The sequence below is a fragment of the Mus musculus genome, chromosome 3 (genome assembly GCF_000001635.26).
Source record: "Mus musculus strain C57BL/6J chromosome 3, GRCm38.p6 C57BL/6J".
NCBI lineage: Eukaryota > Metazoa > Chordata > Mammalia > Rodentia > Muridae > Mus > Mus musculus.
The window spans coordinates 17,315,647-17,335,138 of NC_000069.6; the positions used below are offsets into that span (position 1 = coordinate 17,315,647).

At 35.2% G+C, this 19,492-nt stretch overlaps 1 long non-coding RNA gene across 3 annotated transcripts in view; it reads right to left on the reverse strand.

The window, feature by feature from the left end:
- Nucleotides 1-487: 487 nt before the first annotated feature.
- Gm30340 overlaps nucleotides 488-19,492 on the reverse strand; it is a 469,847-nt gene continuing 450,842 nt past the window's right edge. For all 3 annotated transcript variants that reach the window (XR_880680.2, XR_880678.2, XR_389596.3), the window contains 3 exons: nucleotides 18,679-18,823; nucleotides 17,609-17,694; nucleotides 488-15,058 (listed from right to left, as the gene is read on the reverse strand). This is a non-coding gene — a long non-coding RNA (predicted gene, 30340). The remainder of the gene's footprint in view (nucleotides 15,059-17,608; nucleotides 17,695-18,678; nucleotides 18,824-19,492) is intronic.

Sequence of the window (19,492 nt, forward strand, 5' to 3'; positions counted from 1 at the left end):
ATAGAACATAGGATTAAATGGTACCCTAGTGGCCCAGCAGAGTTAATGCACCTCCCATAATGATAAACTTGCTTCAACTTAAGGATGTTCTAGGACCCCACAAAACTCTGTATTGGTTTTTCTGACTAAGGGTAATATCATATCAAATTGCCTTTGAGTTTATTTGCCTTCTGCTTTCTCCCTTTCTGCTTCCAGGTATTCTTCTTCTATGGTTTTCTCATTCTCCAGTACTTAGTTTATCAGAGACCCAGAATCTCCCATGCTGCTTCCAGATATTCATTCTCCCGTGTAGGCAAATTTTGTACTTCCTTGTTAGTATTTCACTTTCTTAGCCCTAAAAGTTTTCCTCCTTTGTAACTAAAACAAAAAAAACAAACAAACCTGCATCAACATTCAGTCCTTATGCCCTGTGGATGTGCCCTAATTTAATTATATTTAGGATGAAAATAACTTACTAATGCTCTAAATAGTCATATGCAGCTATGAAGACAGTTTAAATGAGGCATTTTATTTCAATACACTAAAGGATATAAAGATAGAAAATTTCAAAAAGTACAAAGGTGATATAGCAAAATATAGCTTCACTCCTCATTTGTTTCTGAGAATCCAGTTGTCCATTCATGGTACAACTTTATTCTTAATTATCTGTTCAATTCAGAAATAAACTATGACTATATTACATAAATGCATATCTGCATATGAATTTATATTTAAGTATGTAGGCATTCATAGAAATGTTAGATTAATATACACAATGTTCAATGCTCTGCCATTTCATACAGAAAAGAATCTAAATTTGGGATTATTCTACTTTGATACAAATAGCACTCTTTTTAACTGATATATAGCTTTTTTCTTTTTGGGTTCCCCCTGATCTGTTCAATTAGTCCCTACGTGATTTGAAGTTCATATATAAGTACACTGTAGCTGTCTTCAGACACACCAGAAGAGGGCATCAGACTCATTACAAATGGTTGTGAGCCACCATGTGGTTGCTGGGATTTGAACTCAGGACCTTTGGAAGATCAGTCAGTGCTCTTACCTGCTGTGCCATCTCTCCAGCCCCAAGTCTAAGGATTTTAACCTCAATTCTTTTAATTGCAAGTATTATTATAACTGCATCTTTATAGTTTATTGTTACAAATGAAATTTTTCATGTGTAAAATACATGCATCCTAATATTGACAGATATGGAAAATTACTTTAGATAATTTACATTGGCTCACAACACTTCAATGGTGGCCATTTCCATAGGTGAAAATTATTTTAAACAGAAGAAGTTGATATAGCTGTTTAATGGGATAAAAGACTCATAAGTAGAAATATCTGACCACTGAGCCAGTCCCGTTTCCTGTTAGCCTAATCATGGGAGTTCTGTGTTTTGTATCAAGCAACATAAAGAGCAACATAGTTGTAGACAATGAAGTATGAGGGACAGAAATTATGAAAAAAAAATACAGGTGTAAAAGGTAAATCGCCAACGCAGAGAGAAACAAGTAAAGATAAACAGAGAAGGCATCGCTCACCCAATAAACCTCTGATGTAAAATTCTTAATGTAGGTGTTCTTGGTAGAGTAAGCCGCAGGTCTAAGCCTGACCTAAGGAGCAGCAACACTTGGCATCCCTTTCATTTGTAAACATTTATAATAGACCTGAGTGAAAACACAGCTGCCTTTCCCCTGGCTTAGCCCTTCGTCCTCACCTTTCTTCTCTCACATCTTCTTTTTTCTCTTTCTTTTTTATATGTACTTATTTTTGATCATTTTGTCAAAACTTATAACAGTCTTGGAAACTGCCAGAAAAATCCTCTTTTTATTATTAAAAAAAAATAGAAAAAAATCTCTTTTCCAATAAAGAGAGAAGAGTACCCAATTCAACATTATAGTATTTACAGACTCATAAACCACAGTACCACCCAAGATGTTAACAAGCTGGCATGTTTTGAGCATCAAAGATAGAGAGGAAACTGTGTTTACATGTTTGGCACAAAAACTAATGAGGCAAGTCAATTGGCCCTTTGTCTTGAGGGTCTGGAGTGCCCAGTTCTAATGTTTGGTTTCTTCATTGGCACTTGTTCAAGTAATCACTTGTGGCCTGACAAAGACTTGCTTGTGTTCCATTAGTGGCCAAGCTGAACTCTCTGCTTGGGCTGTGTTGTCTCTCAATAGAGAACAGTAACAGAGGGCACACTTATTTGAAAACACTAAATCAGACCATGGTGATCTTTCTCCACCAAAGTAATACAGAGAACAACAAGAAATGTTCAGTCTTGCTCCTTTTGTGTGGGGCAGTGCCATGGGAAGGTGGGTCCAATGCCTTTGGAAATGGGAGGTCTCCAAGAGCTCTTTTCCCTTCTAATATGATTGCTATATTAACATTAGACCAACATAATGCACCCCATGGTTCAAGCAATGGGGAGGTGGATTGAGTCCACAATGGCAAGCACCATCCAGGCGATGAGCCTAGAGGTTCTAAGAGATGCTGATAGTGTCTGTGTAAATATAGCCTGTTAGAAAGGGAAAGCTCCTAAAGTGGGTCAAAGTAAGACACACTGTAACTTCTTCTTCCTGCTGTTGTGCCTTTCTTCTATTCTGTCTCTTATTAGATTATTTTTTCTGATTCCATTTAGAGGAAAAAATGATTTGGGCCGTCGTGGCATTTTTATCTGAACAACCGAACAGGTGAGTATCCAAATATTTGACTGCTAGTTTCAAAGTTCTGAACTAGAAATGAGGACTCCAAAATCTTGTACACATCTTTTAAGTGACAGTTTTGGCAGTTTTACCTACAGATCCAGTAAAAATAAAACTTAGGACAGTTTGTTCTTAAACTATTTCTGGTACCAGTTCTGTGGAGAATGTACTAAACTATACATAATTAAATTTATTTTATTTTTTTAGTGACTGAAATTTTACATGTTCAAAATGAGATTTTGGGGTAGGTTAAGATATGTTCTTGCCTTTGCCAAATTCTTGAAGTTCTCTCTGGCTGCCTGCCTCGAATCAGATCTTTTTATGAAGGGTGTAAGTGCATTCTATGTGCTTGGTGCCTTGGAGTACATCTACACTATGAAAACGGGGGAATACTAAGTAAGACTTCTTACTCAGGAAGTCACAGGATGCAAAGTTAAAATTGCAGAATATATAGAAATTATTTGACTAAAGTGTTTATTTGACTTAACATGTCCAATATTCGGTATTTTCTTTTTTAGCTAATTACTACTCAAAAGTTTCATTTTTAGAATGAAGACGATGCTGACTTCAGGAAGGTTTCATTTTGAACTGCCTTTGTCCCTGCAGAAAGGAAAGCATTAATTTTGCATATGCTTAAGGCAATTCCACATTCCATTCCTGTTGTTAATATTTACTTTGTGTAATGACCAGAATGTGCCGCCAGCACAAACAACCTAGTGATGACGGGAGAATAAGTAAACAAGTAGACACTTTCTTAAAAAGCTATTCCATAAAGCAAAAAGACTCCTCTAAAGGCACGAGGTCTTTGACAAGGGACGTCTTACAGGCAGTTGGTACACAGTGGCCTTGTTGCTTTAACAAGGTAGTGTGCTTAAATACAATTTTCTTGTCTTTATAGGCCCCTGTATTTTAGACCTTGAGATCTGGGGAGGTGTGAAAAGAGATACTCTTCAGCCTTCCGCCCCTGCTTCCTTCCCTCTCCTAGAGGGTGGCAGCGATCCCCCAAACGTGCATCCAGTGTGGGTCCTTCTTGTAGCCTCCTGCTGCAGATAGTCAGGCATTGCAGCTGACACCCAGAGCCTAGATCATTGGCATGCAAGGAGCAAATGGGGGAGGGGTGCGAAGGAACTGTGGCCAGCCGCTATTTCTCAGCAGAGGAGCTGTCCACAGCCTAAGGTGTCAGAATGGATGTGCATCTGCAGCAGAAAAGCGGGTTGCCTCCATCAGCACCGCGATTTTACACAAAGATCTCGCCCCTCCTCCCACCTTCCACCTGCAAAGGAGGTTTCACTCAAAACCAAAGGGGAAGTTAAGAACTCATCGCCATTATGGTCTCCTATGAAGATATTTTTTCATACTGTAAAATGTACTTCCTGCCTACAAGCCATTTGCATTTTTAATTCACAAAAGTCATATTTGAAGTGAAACAAATTAATAAATCGATTTGTCATATACAGTGATATTAATAAGTCTAATGTACATATATTAGTACATTATCAATATATCCTAATATGAACATGTTCTAATTGCATATGTATTACATTGTATCATCTATTTATATGGATCACAGTATAACTTATATGAACTCAAAAGCTTATTGTGTAAATATATTCTGCGTTACAATTAACTCAGTCGCTAGATAGACCTCATGCACTCAATATTTTCAGATCACAGAATAAGAGGATTCATTTACCAAACAAGAAGGGAAGATTAAGGCAAACCAAATAGAAAAATAGTATGAATGTCTGTGTGATTCCATATTGTACTTTGGCAAAACCGTTTTATGATAAGCTTTAAGCGTCTCCCACCCCAGGGATGAGAAAACTTAAGCTTGAAACAATAGCTAAATGCAGGCAGCATGAACAGTGAGCTACTTGTCAGTCCCTAACAATGGACAAAACTGCAAGAGAGCCTAGAGGAAATTGTCGGGAAGGAAGGGAGATGAAGAATCTGAGGTAATTTCTATCTGGAGGTGGGATAGTTGCAGAAAATTGTTCAGATCCCGAAATTAAAATTGTGTAGTATTAAGTACGAAGTCTGAGTGTCACTAGGAATGCTGATACCTATCAAAGAAAGGGAAAGAAAAAATTCTTATTGTGGAATGTATTTCCACAACTGACAAAGAATAATTAAACAACTGCTTTTATACTAGATGTTTATCAAGTTTATAACAAAATTGAACCAAATGTCACTGGTGTTTTGTTCTGACAAACAAGACAGTGTATACAGAAGAGGGAGGCACTGACTTCATAGTAACAGTTTTAAAACCTATTTCTTTGAGAACCCTTGTTCTCTTGGTTCTCCATCAATTTAAAGACATTGGTTAAGTAAATGAACAAAATGTTAAATGCAAGCTAAACAAAGACTGCAGAAATCAATAACATGGTTTGATAGATAAGTTATGCACATTAATTTGAAAATATATTTTTTAAGCATTTAATGATAGCCAATGAATTTTATTCAAAGCATAGTAGAACACTGAATAGTATCTATTACATATTTTGCAAAAAAGGCTCAAGTAGAGAATTACAATACATCTAACTGATGGAATGGAATATCACTATTAAATAAGTAGGATATATTGTGCTATTGATATTGGCATTCTGTGCCAACATCAAATCTATTTCATCACCAAAACATATATTTTTAAAAACTTAATGGAGATGACACTATAAAATAATCATGTATGTTTTAAACTAGCTTCAAAAATAAATTATGTTTTTCATGAAAAGTTAGAAATTACAATATGTACCCAATAACTAAATTTGACATATTTATGAAGTGTCAGATTTATCAATAGAAACTTCAGAAATAATACCAGCAATTTTCATTAAAACTTAAACTCTATGATAACAAATAATAATGCAATCTACTGTTTAAAATCTTTAAATCATAAAGGTATTCACTATTTCTTTTTGACATGATCTGCCTAAAATAATCAGTATTATTTTACTGTGATACACAAACACTAGTAGTAAATTCCTTTCCACTCTGTATATTCATTAGAAGGGATTCCTATTTCTATTGCAAACTACTATATTTCTCCAGTTAAAGTTTTTATTTTTTATAGGACAGAAAGCTACTTTATGTGTTTATTATACACTTAACATTTAGCAATTGAGTTGAGACTAATGCTCCTGGTGCAGTGACTATCACCATTTATTTCTGTGCCCTTTTTTTTTTTTTTTTTTTTTGTCAGATACATAGTTAGATTGCATGATTAGGCATGCAGCAGAAGGTGTATTCCACAAATGGTTAAGGACTTCTGCTCTGATATTATAAACAGACAAGTGTAGTCACCCTATTAATCTATAAAAATATGAAATCACAAATATTTCTAAAGCTGCTCAAAGTCCTTCCTAAGGGCTTATTTGCAGCCCTCAGAAAGTAAAAGTACTGCTTTAATGTGATTGAATCTTTTTCTTAATTTTAGAATCACTGTTTTAATACAGGTCTTCATGACCTGATACTGTCATCTCTACATGGCACAAATGTTTGACCTTCAGAATTATTCATGACTATGGTAGTCTTGTGTTTTAAGTAGTCTTTGAAGTCTTTGACTAGATTCAGTATTTACAAGGGTTCTCTCTGCATGAACTGGATCACACTGCCTCCATAGCATATCCTTAAACCAAAGCAAAATAAACTCCTGCGCCTACACAGGTGACATAGAGTTACCCTATAATCCCAAAGAAGAATTACAATCATCATTGTAAGAAGTATTAAATATACCAGTAACTTAGCTTACATTCTCTATGTTGACTACACACAGACTTATCACATGAGTGTTTCTTTAGAAATATAAGGTGTATAATAAACATCCACTAAATAATTTGTTTATTAAGAGTGTCCAGATATAACCCAGCTTTCCTCTATCAGTTTCAATGTTCCCGGAGGATCTATTCAGTACTGAAATCACGGAAACTGACCCACAGCCCCACACCATGCTTCTGCAGAGAACATCTGAATCCTGCAAGTTCGATTAAGCTTGCTAATTTTCAGTCAAACAAGCTAATTTCCAGACAGATTCTTCTGATGTTTTCCCTCTGTTTGTAATTTGCATCATTAAATAGATTGGTGTTTCAAAGCAGCCACTGTACTAAGGTCATGGGACTTTTTGTTAAATAGAAACCACCTCATTTTTTTTCCCAAGGAAGGAACAGAGAGCAGCTGATCCTGCAGTGGCAAGGCTTTCTTTCCTCTTAATGGGAAGAGGCTGAACTGTCTTGTGGATCAGAGAAATTTGCTCTGGTTTGGAGCACGGCTTTTCTCTATGTCTTTGTGCTCCAGAAAGCAGCCCAGGATCACAGGTGGCCTTGATTATCAAGATTTTTTTAATGGTTGTCCCCTCCCCTCCCTAGAACAGCAGGACATCTTCCTGATGTGAATATGTCTTTTTAAGTGGCACAAAATTTAAAAAAAAATCTTAAAGCAATATCTCAAACCTAAATTAAAAATATATGTCATTAAACTTCAAAGGGAAAAATTGGTTCACAATCATTAAATAGTGCTACAAAGGGGTGACAAAGATATATAGAGTTATAGCCTTTCATAGCCAATTTTTTTCCAAGAAGGTTTTCAAAGGATGGCTTCTAAAATAAAATGCCTAATGCAGAAAAAGAAGCTATACCTCTCCACTTTTGCTTATACCCCAACCAGAATCAAGCCATTTCCTTTTGTCTCGGGTCACAGGGATATGTTTTTGGGTTCTTTGGCACCCTGGAGCAGTATTTCTGCCCTACAAGCTGACAATGGTGCTGACATTAGAAAAAAACAAAAACAAAAACCTTCAATTATATAATGCTGGGCCATTCATATCAATGTGCATGAGTCAAATTAGCCATGCTGTTCTGCAGGAGGAAGAAAGACGATAAAATGTACTCTGATTCCATATTGACAATCTTACAGCCACAGAGAGAGGTTTTGTTATGATGCAATATCACCCCTGTCTTATAGTAACATCATATTTTGACATTGAACCTCCTCTATCACATACCTCTGGAGCCACTCTGACACAATGTTTCCTGGTAGTTCAATAGGAAAAAAAAAAAAAAAAAAAAACCAACAACCTATAATCCTTAATGACCACTTGCAGACGCCCAGATTCTGTGTGCAGTAGCACGGGGTTTCTTTTTTCAGTGGAGATTTTTGCATATTTTTTCTCACTCTGTGATCCCTTAAGTTATAAAGTGAATTCTAGGAAATCCACTATTTTGTTTCAGCCACCGTTTTTTAAACATTTAGTGAGAAAAATGTGTGTGAGAATTTATTGTCAGGAAGACCACTGAGTTCACAGTGTATCATTCAGGATAATTAAACATGTTTTAAAATAGTGTTCCATCATAAGAAGGCATGCTAGGTAATAAGGGCACTTTAATAAGTGAATACATGCATGAAAATGTGTCCTCTCCTGGGCAAAGTTTTATTTTTACAAGATAAACTTGTGATTGACCCTTGGAGGAAGGAATATTTATGTAAAAAGAAAAACCATTTAGTTTATCAGCATCCACCCTGTTTGGTAAAGGAACACTTTTGCATCATCTTGGACTGCTGAGCTTTGGTTTCAGGCTAGGGGTGAGGTTCAGTTGTTCTAGTAAGTTGCTCCTTGTGAGGAAAAGGGCTGGACAAGGACTGATACATAGACAATAGTTTCCCTGGCTTTGGCACATTTGTCCAAGCTTAGCACTTAGAATGAAAATATATTTTGTTGTTCCCTTCAGAGAGAAGTCATGGTCTCAGGTTACAATGTTTCATTTATTTTAAAATCTTTGATTTGTTACTGAGAAGACAGAAAAAGTTAAATTGTCCTCCAATAAACAAGAGGTGAATATGATTCATTACACAAGTGCCCTGTGAAGAAGTGACTCAAAACAAATATTTTTTTGCAGTCAATCTGTGCAAACATTGGAAGAATGTAACAATGTTCTATTTACATGATAAGGAGTCGAATACGCTTTCTGTTCCCCATTGTCAAAGGTTATAAGGACAATGTGAGCCATTTTAATAATGTCTTTAGTTGCACAGGTAGATACCATGGGATAGGATGGAAATGCCTCAAAAATGAGGCAAGAAAGGCTCTTTTGATTGTATTTTGCTGTGTGTAAACATGACATATTTAATTAGTATTATGTTCTATCCTTCAAAAGCCACCAAAGATTTAAGACATGATAATTACCTTTTAACAACTCGCAGCTGCTAAACTTCTCAAGCAACCATAACTTTCTGATTCTCAGGGAAAACCGCAAGTGACTGCTCCTCAGAACAGAGCACTGTGCCTATTCGTGTAGGCCAACATCAGAACTCAACTAGAAATATGTGTTTTCATTCTCAGCCATAGAGCAGGAGTGGTACATGGAGGATACAAGTTCATAGGAGCAAAAGTGATTCAGTCAAAGCCCCAAAGAAGTCACTTGCCGTGGGACACAGCTATATTATTAAGCACATGTTGTTTATCCATTGCGCTTTGGTTGAAGGAAATCATCAAGCTTATAATTCTGAGCAAAAAAACTAGGTAGTGTCCAGAAAACATTTTTTTTAATTTATTTGTTTAGTCCTCAGTCAACTCATGCTGTTGGGCTGTGCAGTTTCTGAAGCAGCACCATGATGTAAAAAAATGCCCTTTTAATCAGATTACCCTTGGCGGATTTCCCAAACTCAGGCTGAAGTGCGGTGCTTGTGGTTTCTCAGCAGCTTACACTAAGCCTGCACCGTGGAAATAATCTACGTTTAAAACCCAGGAAACAAATCGACTGCACTGAGGACATAAGTCGCTGTCATTAGGGAGTGATTAGGCTAAACGTTTTTATACACTCTACTAGCCCACTTTTAAATTCTATATCTCTAGCTGGTAGGGAGAAGGAACTTCAGGTAAGTGTTGATTCAGAGCAAACCTGGAGAATAGGTGATAGATACAAATGAATGGAGCAATGAAGAAAGAAAGGGAAGTTACAGCCTCAACTTTAACCTAAAATTGCGACGTCTGGATTTTCAAATTTTAAACATAGCACTTTATGCATAATACATAGGTACAGTTTTTTCCTTTTTAGCATATTTTTGGCTAGGTTGTTTGTTTGTTTGTTTCCAGAATGTATGGATCAAAATACCCTACCTTTTGTTGTAGGCTAACACGCAGCTGTGAGTAGCTTATGAAATTGTAAGAGGACTTTTATAATTTCTATCACAGGCTATCTGCTTTTATTTAACAGGGAGGGCTAGACTGGGGGGTTTTGTTTCCTATCAAAAGGTTGTATTGTGGAGGATAGTACAAAGATAGGTGTGCTCTTAAATATGACTGACTTTAATCTTAAAAACCCGGTGTATTTGCAGCAAACACAGATAACACCCAACAAAGCACCGGTGAAGCACTTATAACCTTGCATTGCATTTGCCGTTGCCTGACCTTAAAAAATGCTTCTTCTCATTAATAGACTATACATGTCATTTCTGGCTTGTTGCTGTTGATCTATCTATCTATCTATCTATTATTATTATTATTAAAATAAGAAAAATTATCAACCTGCCTTTAAATGTAGAAAACATTGATTTATTTAAGGAGAAGCTGGATATCTGCTCTCAGTCAGCACACACGAGAAGTGTATTTTTTTCCCAAGCTCAGAGAAAATGCTGCATTTGAGAATGGCTTCCTTCACAAGCCGAATGAATCTCTAGCTTAAGCCATGTCTGCTTCCTACTTGGGACATTCTGCTGAGGGTTTCATTTCTAATTTATGAAATGTTTCATTAATCCTCAATCTGTCAGCTCTTTTTGACAACAATCAAAGCTGGCAGAGAAAGATGAATATTTATTAAATACTCCACACTTTAGAAGTTTTTGATACATACCACTCATTGTAGTCCCTATTACCCTTAATTTTAAACAAACTGTACTCTTCAAATCTCCCCTATAGCATACAGATAACATAGTAAAATAATTCTTGCATGTCAGAAATATACAATATTGAATACAAAGGCAACCCACAGGAATAAAAATTCAAACTGCAGCTGTCTTTAGCAGAATCGCTAGAATACAGGTGAAAAGCACCTCGCGAGTATTTCAAGCATATATGTATTGTGTGTGCGTGCCTGTGTGTGTGTGTGTGTGTGTGTGTGTGTGTGTTCTTTTTCTTCCTCCTAGCACAGCCCCCTCCCCAGCATTTTCCAATTTCATGAATAATTCATGAACTGATAAATATGCAATTTCAAAAAGTGCAGACATGGCAGCGCTGCATTAAAAAAAAAAAAGAAAAAGAAAAAGAAAAAAGCATGTGCGTTTTACACGCAAGTCTTATGCTGCACTTTACAGGCAAATTTTTCAGGATTCAAACCCTGCGTTGTATGCATAATGGGGAGTGTGATGGGATTTCTATTCACACACCTTGCTAGACATGGAAGGAATTGTTTGGAGAACAGTGTACTGCAGAAAACAATAAACATTTAAAGAAATTATGTCAGCTGTGTTTTATACTTTTAAGCTTTATCTTTGGATTGTTTGAATAAGCAGCTTAAACTTTACTCTCATCAGTAAGACCAGGACTGTGCATGTCTTGCTTATAGGATGGTTCGCTACTGGTACCACGTAAAAGTCTTAAGTTGCTATGGTTGGTCTCTCCTAACCAAGTGTCATTCTTCAGAAGCCCGTTTCACGGGATCAGCAGTAAAGTGTTCTCTCTATGGTTTCACAGAGGTAAAACCAACAATCTAAGAGATGGTATACAGAGAAGACTGAGGCCCTCCATTTTGTGGGCTAATTGCTTGATTACCAGCCTGAAACAAAATGGAGGTGAGGCCTTTTAAAAGCAGCCCAGGTGGCATATCATAGAGAAGTAGAAAATTTATCAGGAGGAAAAAACATTTCTTACAGAAACTGTAACATCTGACGAGAAAAAGATTATAGGTAATGCAATACCCATGGATTACATTATATTCATAAAGCTGTGGCTAGATATGATAAAGAGGAACAAAGTACATGTTGAAAGAGAACTATTCTAGGTTAGCAACAGTTAAATAATAATAATAAAAAAAAAACAGAAAAGGAAAACGAATTTAATCTGAAAAGTAACCTTTCAAATGAACACTTAAATTGGAAAACACCATGGGTAAGAAATAGACCACAGCATTTAATTTGGCCTGGCTAGTTGGAAGCCTATATTTACTGTACTATAATTTCAAATTTAATTAAGTTGCACTGCTGACGCCAGTAGCATCAACACAGTAAAGATGATTAATTGCATGCGTAAATGAAATATAAACAGCTCAGGAAGCAACATTAATGCCGAACCTTGCACACAGAAATGGTATGATCGATTTAAGTGTAAGCGCCTACCTGCGTCTTTGAGACACTTGCCAAAATTGGGATAACGGTCCTGCGATGAAATATAATCACTGTACCAAAATATAACCTTTTACGGGTCATTATTTTCCAAAGACATGTGCCCAAGCTCCCCTTTCCTCTCCTCCCTACACCTCAAGCCCCAGCTTAATTTGTTATCTGCTAGGAGACTTCTCAGACAATTTGCATTGTCATCATATGAACTGGCTACTGGTACACAAACATGAACTGACACACTGCTATGGAGGGACAGGGCTGTCACAACAAGGCAGCTGGACTGTTATATATTCACTTTGCTCCCATTGTACTTCCATTCACAGCAGCGCTAGGACAAAGGGCCTGACAGAGCTAACCACGGATTGTCACCTTGATTTGTCCGGGATAGCAGATATGCAGAAATAAATTATATTTTCCTGCTTATGAACATAACATGGAAGCAAATAAGCTTGCAAACAGCTCTTCCAAGTAGTAATACCAAAGAAACATCTCCTGTTTCAGAGCTACTACATGCTGCCTTACCAAGGATATGAAGAAAAGCTGGAAGAACACAGAAAGGGTCTCCAATATTTTATGTCTAACATGGCAAAACAAATTCTCCGGTTGTGAAATTTGTGACTGATATTTCGCTAAGCTTTGATTGGTGATGAAAGGGAATACAACTGTATAAAATGTAAACTTACCCCTCCTAGAAGATGCCATGTAAAACCTAGCAAATGCACCTGATGTCCTCCCCCACCCATAGGAAATACATACTGTATTGAAATAATTCTTTAAAAAATAAAATAAATGACATTATTCAATGTTGAATTGTTTCTCAATAAAATAAATCTTATGTTATTTAAAATTTACTAAATGTTAAAATGCTATGCCTGAAAGTGGCAAATATAGTCGGCTGCAAATGAGAAATTTTACAGGGTAATGTTTTTATGCCAGTGTTTAATTTACTACTTTATTGACAAGGTGTTTGTGGGCCTTTGAGATGAGACAGGTTTAATATCTACATGTAGATAAATGAAGCAGACAAGGTCGGAAAATGGTTTTCTGCCAGCTTTCTGAGGAAAAACAGAACATTTCTCCCTGCAACAAGGCTAAAAATATGTCACCTTATAAAATAGGAATCATTGCAAACCTGATAAAGATCAAAAGCACAGAAGCCTTATCAATTCTTTCCATTTTCACAGACAATGCCACAGGCTTGCTGATCCTTCAAAGGACACATTTTCACAGCCTCACATTTAAAAACTTTCCAAGAGTTATACCATTACCTACAGCTCATTTCATTATTATTTCTAATGCTATCCCAACAGGATTTGCTAGGAACTTGCACAAAGAAACACCTAAAAATACATCCCATTTGCTCTTTTACAAAAGAAATAAATGATGAGATACGGCCAATCTGAACATGTTACGTTTTAGATGATGACTTGCATTCTTTTGCCGAGAATACTATATTGAAAACAATCACATGAAAACTTACTATATTTCTTTCAAATGACCTATTCATTTTGAATTTTTCCTTGTTCTTTTCTGTTTTGTACTGCACAGAACATACAGATTCTGTCCACAAAGCCACACTTAATAGCCAGTGTTTTAAACAGTGACTAGCACAAACCAAGATGATACATGGAATTGGGTGGTGCATATGAAGACAATGTAAAGCACTTCCCTATAATGAAATGCAAATGCCACTCGATCAAAGGTTTACACTCTCACAATGAAAGATGCACTCAAAATTAAACCTATGCTTTAAGAGGATAAGAAAAAAAAAAAAAACTGAATAACTTGCTGTAAATATACTCAGGGAAAAAAATCTAAATGAACACAAATTGTTATTTATTACTGTCCAAGAGAAAAAAAATGGTACAGATGTGGCTTTCCTCAGAATTCTATGCAGCCAACCGTAAGAGCTCCGTGCCCGTGCACCTGACTGCAGCAGCAGAACCCGAACTTGATGGTTACAGGGGATGACAGAAAGGGAACATTGAAAGTGCTATTATGCAGTTTACAAGGGAAAGGCTTCAACACATTTCAGCTTCCTCTGGTTATCATAGATGGGTCTCTTATGCTCTCTCTCTCTCTCTCTCTCTCTCTCTCTCTCTCATCTTTCATGTGTATGCTTATTAGTTGTGCATAGTTTTAATTTTGAGACTTGATTTGTCTTTGGTGGCCACCATCTCTTAACACCCTGCATCTTTTAGGATTTCACATCATTTGACAGATTTTCAGTCTGCTTTGTGGTTGTAAATAAAATTCATAAATATTGGATTCATGTACATGGTCCTCTTTGGAAAAAAAAGGGGGGGACATTATCCCACTTCATCTCTGTACTTTAATCATATGTTCCGAGACCACATTTTATATTACTAAGTTATTTTTTTCTTGATTAAAAGTAGCAATGTGTTCAGTTTAAGGCTTTTGTCATTTCAAGAACTAAAATGGTTTTCAGTAGAAACATTCCTGTTTTAAACTATATAGTATGCATATTCTTCACAGCTGAATGTGTCACATAAAGATGATTCTAGAAATAGAAGTTATTTGCAATTATTTTATACAATGTACAAATTAGAGTTCTATGTTCATAGTGTCTATACTCATTGAAGAGGGAAGGAAATGGAATGATTTAAAATTCCCAAAACATGTTATATCATATCAAAACACAGACCACAATAGTTATGATAAAGAAAATAGTGATTTTTTTTTAAAAAGTATTTTGTGGAGGACCGAAAATATAAGATTTTTATTCCAGGGAAGAAAGCCACAATTGTTCAACTCTTCTCCCTGGTATGTTCCTGTTCTGTGTCCAAATGTTCCTATAAAGCATTTCTGAGACCAGGATTGCTGCTTGGCATTGTCTTAAACTTTCCTTGAATTTAAGAGCGATGTAAGCCATGCTGCCTTGCTCCTGATATATTGGTGAGTAGGCCTTCGAAGATTCTATTTTCCACACCGGGTCAAGACTGCTGACAAGGGATTAATCAGCTGCTCCTCCTAAGCCATGAATCAGAACAATTGCTGTCAGGTTCCTGTGGTACAAATGCCTGGGAAGAGAAGAGTTGGGAAATGAAAGAATGTATCAGGAATGTAGAAACAAAAAGTGCCAGAGAATAAGAGAAGCTAGCTGAATCTACAATTTGGCTACCTGTGATTTGATCTGGTTCAGTCACGAAATTAAATAGATGAAATAAATGTTGAACTAAATGCTTTCGAGGATCCACCCTATTCCTCTGAGATCACTGTCTTATATCACTTGTGACATTTTATAAAGAAAGCTTTCTGCCCATTTACTCTCTTTTGGTTGGCACTGGCTCTGTTCAGGTACACATTGAAACATGTCTATTGGCTGAGGTTTAAATTCAGGGAAGTCTGGGCAAAATGTGTGCTTCTCTTCTGTACAGCTACTGCAGAGCCAACATTGTATTTAACCTCTCTGTATATGTTTGCATTATAGAATTGGAAAATGCTGAGTGAAAATGCATTGAGTGGAAATGAAAACCCACATTCTTAGATTGTAACAGGATTCTTTGTGTAGGAAGATATACTTACATTGAAATGGCCTTTCTGTAAGTGAGATTGTCTATGATGACATGAAAACGCATGCAGACTAATATCACATTTGTAGAAACAACTGTGTCTAGATTTTCAGATAATAGTGAGGAAAATAACAAAGAATTCTTTTTCTTGAGCATCATATATCATATGCAGATAGGTATTTCTGATTTTGATCTTCAGAATATGGTATTTATAGGAAGGCAAGTATTAGGACTGTGATTTAAAATAATGGGGAATATAGAACAAAGGTGATTAATAATTGTGCCATGAAAATTAAATCATTTTGTATTAGAGAAACGGGAATATAAAGGAAAGTTTTCAAAATAAAGCCTTTTTTATTAAAAATAAAAATATTCAATGTTAATACATTTTAAATACTGTAGAAAACAACTCTTTCACAATTAAAAATAAATAGCAATTTTATGCTGATATATTTTAGTAGAATAATTTGCTTTTCGAAATTTTAAGAATAAAATTATATCCATATTTCTGTCATAATGTAAAAATGGTCATTTATAAATTTTGGCTATGCACTGTGGTTTGTTGTTACAGATGAGTAACTGAAAGTAATAAATGTATTTTAATGTTTCACAATGATGTCGTATGTGTATATAGTTTATAAAGAAGTATAAAATATTAAAATTAGGAATAAATACGAACAAAAGATATGAGTAATAAAGCCTTTCTATATGCATCAAGATTGTATTTTATTCTGGGCATATATTTAGTGCAAACTGTGAGCAATAAATGCGTGCTGTTTTTAAAACACAGCACAAAATTAGTGTGTTAAGAGCTACTCTACAAAAATAGTGCTTTATATAAAAATAGTATTAGTAAGCATGCATTAGTAAGCATTGGGTCTTATCATTTTAAGTGAAGAGTTTGGTATATCTATATTACGAGTAAAGAAATTCGAGTTACTAGAGAATGATATATAGTATGCACCATATTTCACAAGAATGCCTCTTCTCCTAAAGTATTTACCCTGTGTCTTCAAAATGTTATTGAGAAATAAGTGTACAGCTACTGGTACCTTCCTTAAATGCACTGAAAACGTAGAAATGCATTTGATTACATAGTGTAAGAACTGATATTAAAATTATCTATGGCTCGAATGAAAAAAAAACCTTTACTTGACAGATAAAAAGAAAACCTGAAAAATCTTGTAAAACAGATTGGCATGCAAAGTGCTTAGTGGAAGCACTATTTTTAGAAATAGATGAGTTATTTTTATCCACATGCAAAGATTAATGCATCTTATAATTGATGAAATATTTGATTAAAAATAATTGCATGTAGAGTGAGTCAAAATGACTGTTTAGCACAGTTCTGACAATGATTTATAATGTGCTTGGCAAAGTTGTGCAAAGCAGTGCGTGTAAGTAACCTGTAAACGGTTACAAAGAGAGGATTTAATATATCCTGTTTATTGATAATATTTTATATAAGTAGAAGCAATGAGAAAGCATTTCTAGTAAGGTGCTAAGAGTATACCTGAACTTAATAATGTATTTGTTTAGCATTTTCTAAATTTATTCTATTTTTAACAGTGCAGTTTTGTTACTGTTCTTCATAGAACAGGAATCCTTTTTTTTTTTGATGCTACTGTCCTACCACTTAGGCAAGAAGAAGAGCATTTCAAGGCAAGTTGTGCATGAAACTCCCTGTCCTTATTTTTATGTTTTATCTTTATTTTTTAAAGAGGATATTTGCATATCCACAATTAAATAATATTTGTTTTCTAATTGCAAATGATTTAGTACAAAATGGTAACTGATGAAAATGCACATGTCAAATCTCATACACACACACACACACACACATATACACACACACATTTAAAGCTTAATGTGCCTGAACGTAATTTCTGCAAAACAAAGTAAACTACTACAGATGATGTGCAGAGATGCTCACATGCAGAGGTGCTCACATGGAGAGGTGCTCCCACAGGACAGAGCAAGGGGGAGACTGAAAGGCAGGACTGGCACTGAATACCCTTCCCTGTCTGAAAGGAAGGAAGTCATGGATGTGATTCCTACCTTTCTCTTCAGAAAGGAAGAATGAGGACATCAAAGCCACGTTCAGGCCATACAGTCTGGTTAATATTTTCTCAATCATAGTGGACCTTTAGGCAAAGAAATAACAATCTCTCCTTACTATTAAAGAACAAAATTAGTATTTTTAACTTGCTGAGTAAGTATGCACAACTGAATTTCACACCTGATTAATTTACTTTTTTTGCACCAATATTTCATCATTCTGCAACAATATCTCCTCTGTTTTCTACATATAATTTGCAAAGAAGTTTTTCAGTAATATATAAACATGTTCTAAGCACTATTATTTTGAATTCCATATATATATAAAAGCATGCATGGCAACTGTCTATTTTCTTTTTTTACATTTATTTCACTAGAATGTAAATTTAACCGGAACAAAAGAGATTTTGGAAAACAGATTTGAAAACATCTCTGTGGCTCTATCATTTTTATTATACTATTCATTATTTAAAACATTCAATTTAAATATATTTTGATCATATTCTCCTAACCAAGTCATTCTAGATTCTCTTTGTCACTACCAACCCAGCTTGATTTTTTTTCAAAAAATAACCAAAAACCCAGTGCATCAACAAAATATCATAAAAGCAAGAAAACAATTAACATAGCACCCAGAAAGAAAGAAAAAGGCTTTAATAAAATAAAAGCACACACATACATGCACACACACACATGCAAACACACACACATAAATAAACAACAACAAAATCTATGGAGTCCGATTATATGCTGGTCAATTACAATATAAGACCTGAACTGAAGTGGCTGATATACCCATCGACACTCAATACCATGGTGTCTAGGGTTTCATTCACTCATTCACTCATTCATTCATTCATAATTCATTCATTTAAACATAGAAAATAATATACAATAAGATCAAACAATAAACAAACAAAAAGTTATTTCAATGAAGTTGTACAAGACAAACCAACAATATGAAAAGAGGCCAAGGGAACACATAAGAATCAAAAGAACCTATTTGTTCACACATTCATGAATCACATAAAAAGAAGCCCAGCTATAGACACAGAGGACAAGGTGCTGACCTTCGCAGGCCCTGTGCTTGCTCTTTCAGTCTCTGGGTTCATATGAACTGTGCTCAAGTTGATGTAGAAGGCCTTGTTCTCCTGGTGTCTTCCATCCCCTCTGGCTCTTAGGTTCTGCATCCTCTCCAGTGGGTTTCCCTAAGCTCTGAAGGGAGGAATTTGATGGAGGCATCCCAGTTAGAACTGAGTGTTTATATTTATATATATATATATATATATATATATATATATATATATATATATATATATATATATATATAAATGTAAATTGGTAGAAAACAGGTTTCTTCTAAGAAAAATATCAGAAATATATCTAACCATATCAAATTTTATTGCTATATCACTGCTGTTATCTCCAACTTGCATAATATTCTTAAAGTATTTGTTTACTAAATATTTGGAAACTACCAAAAATTAAAAGGTTGTAAAATGTGGTTTGAAGAAGATATAATTTTGTCAGCAAACTAAAATTATTGTAAAGTGTACTTGAGATGGAATTTATTTGTGACACAAAAGAAATTTTGGTTAAATAATCTTCAAAATTCCCCAAGAATAAACTCTCATGTTATTACAGATGAATTTGGAACCAGATGAATTCCTAAATGGCACACGTTTCTTCCATTATTTAACTGTTCAAAGAATAAATCTTTACTGAAACTATTGCTTAACAGTATTTAGAGAAACATTAACATTAATGTCTGTTTAGAAAAAGACTTTCCTATCTGATTATACTTTATCAAATGAGAATTAGTTTTATAATCTTTTTTGTTCAAAGGGAAAAATGCTTCATTAATTCTTATTTTATCTAATATGT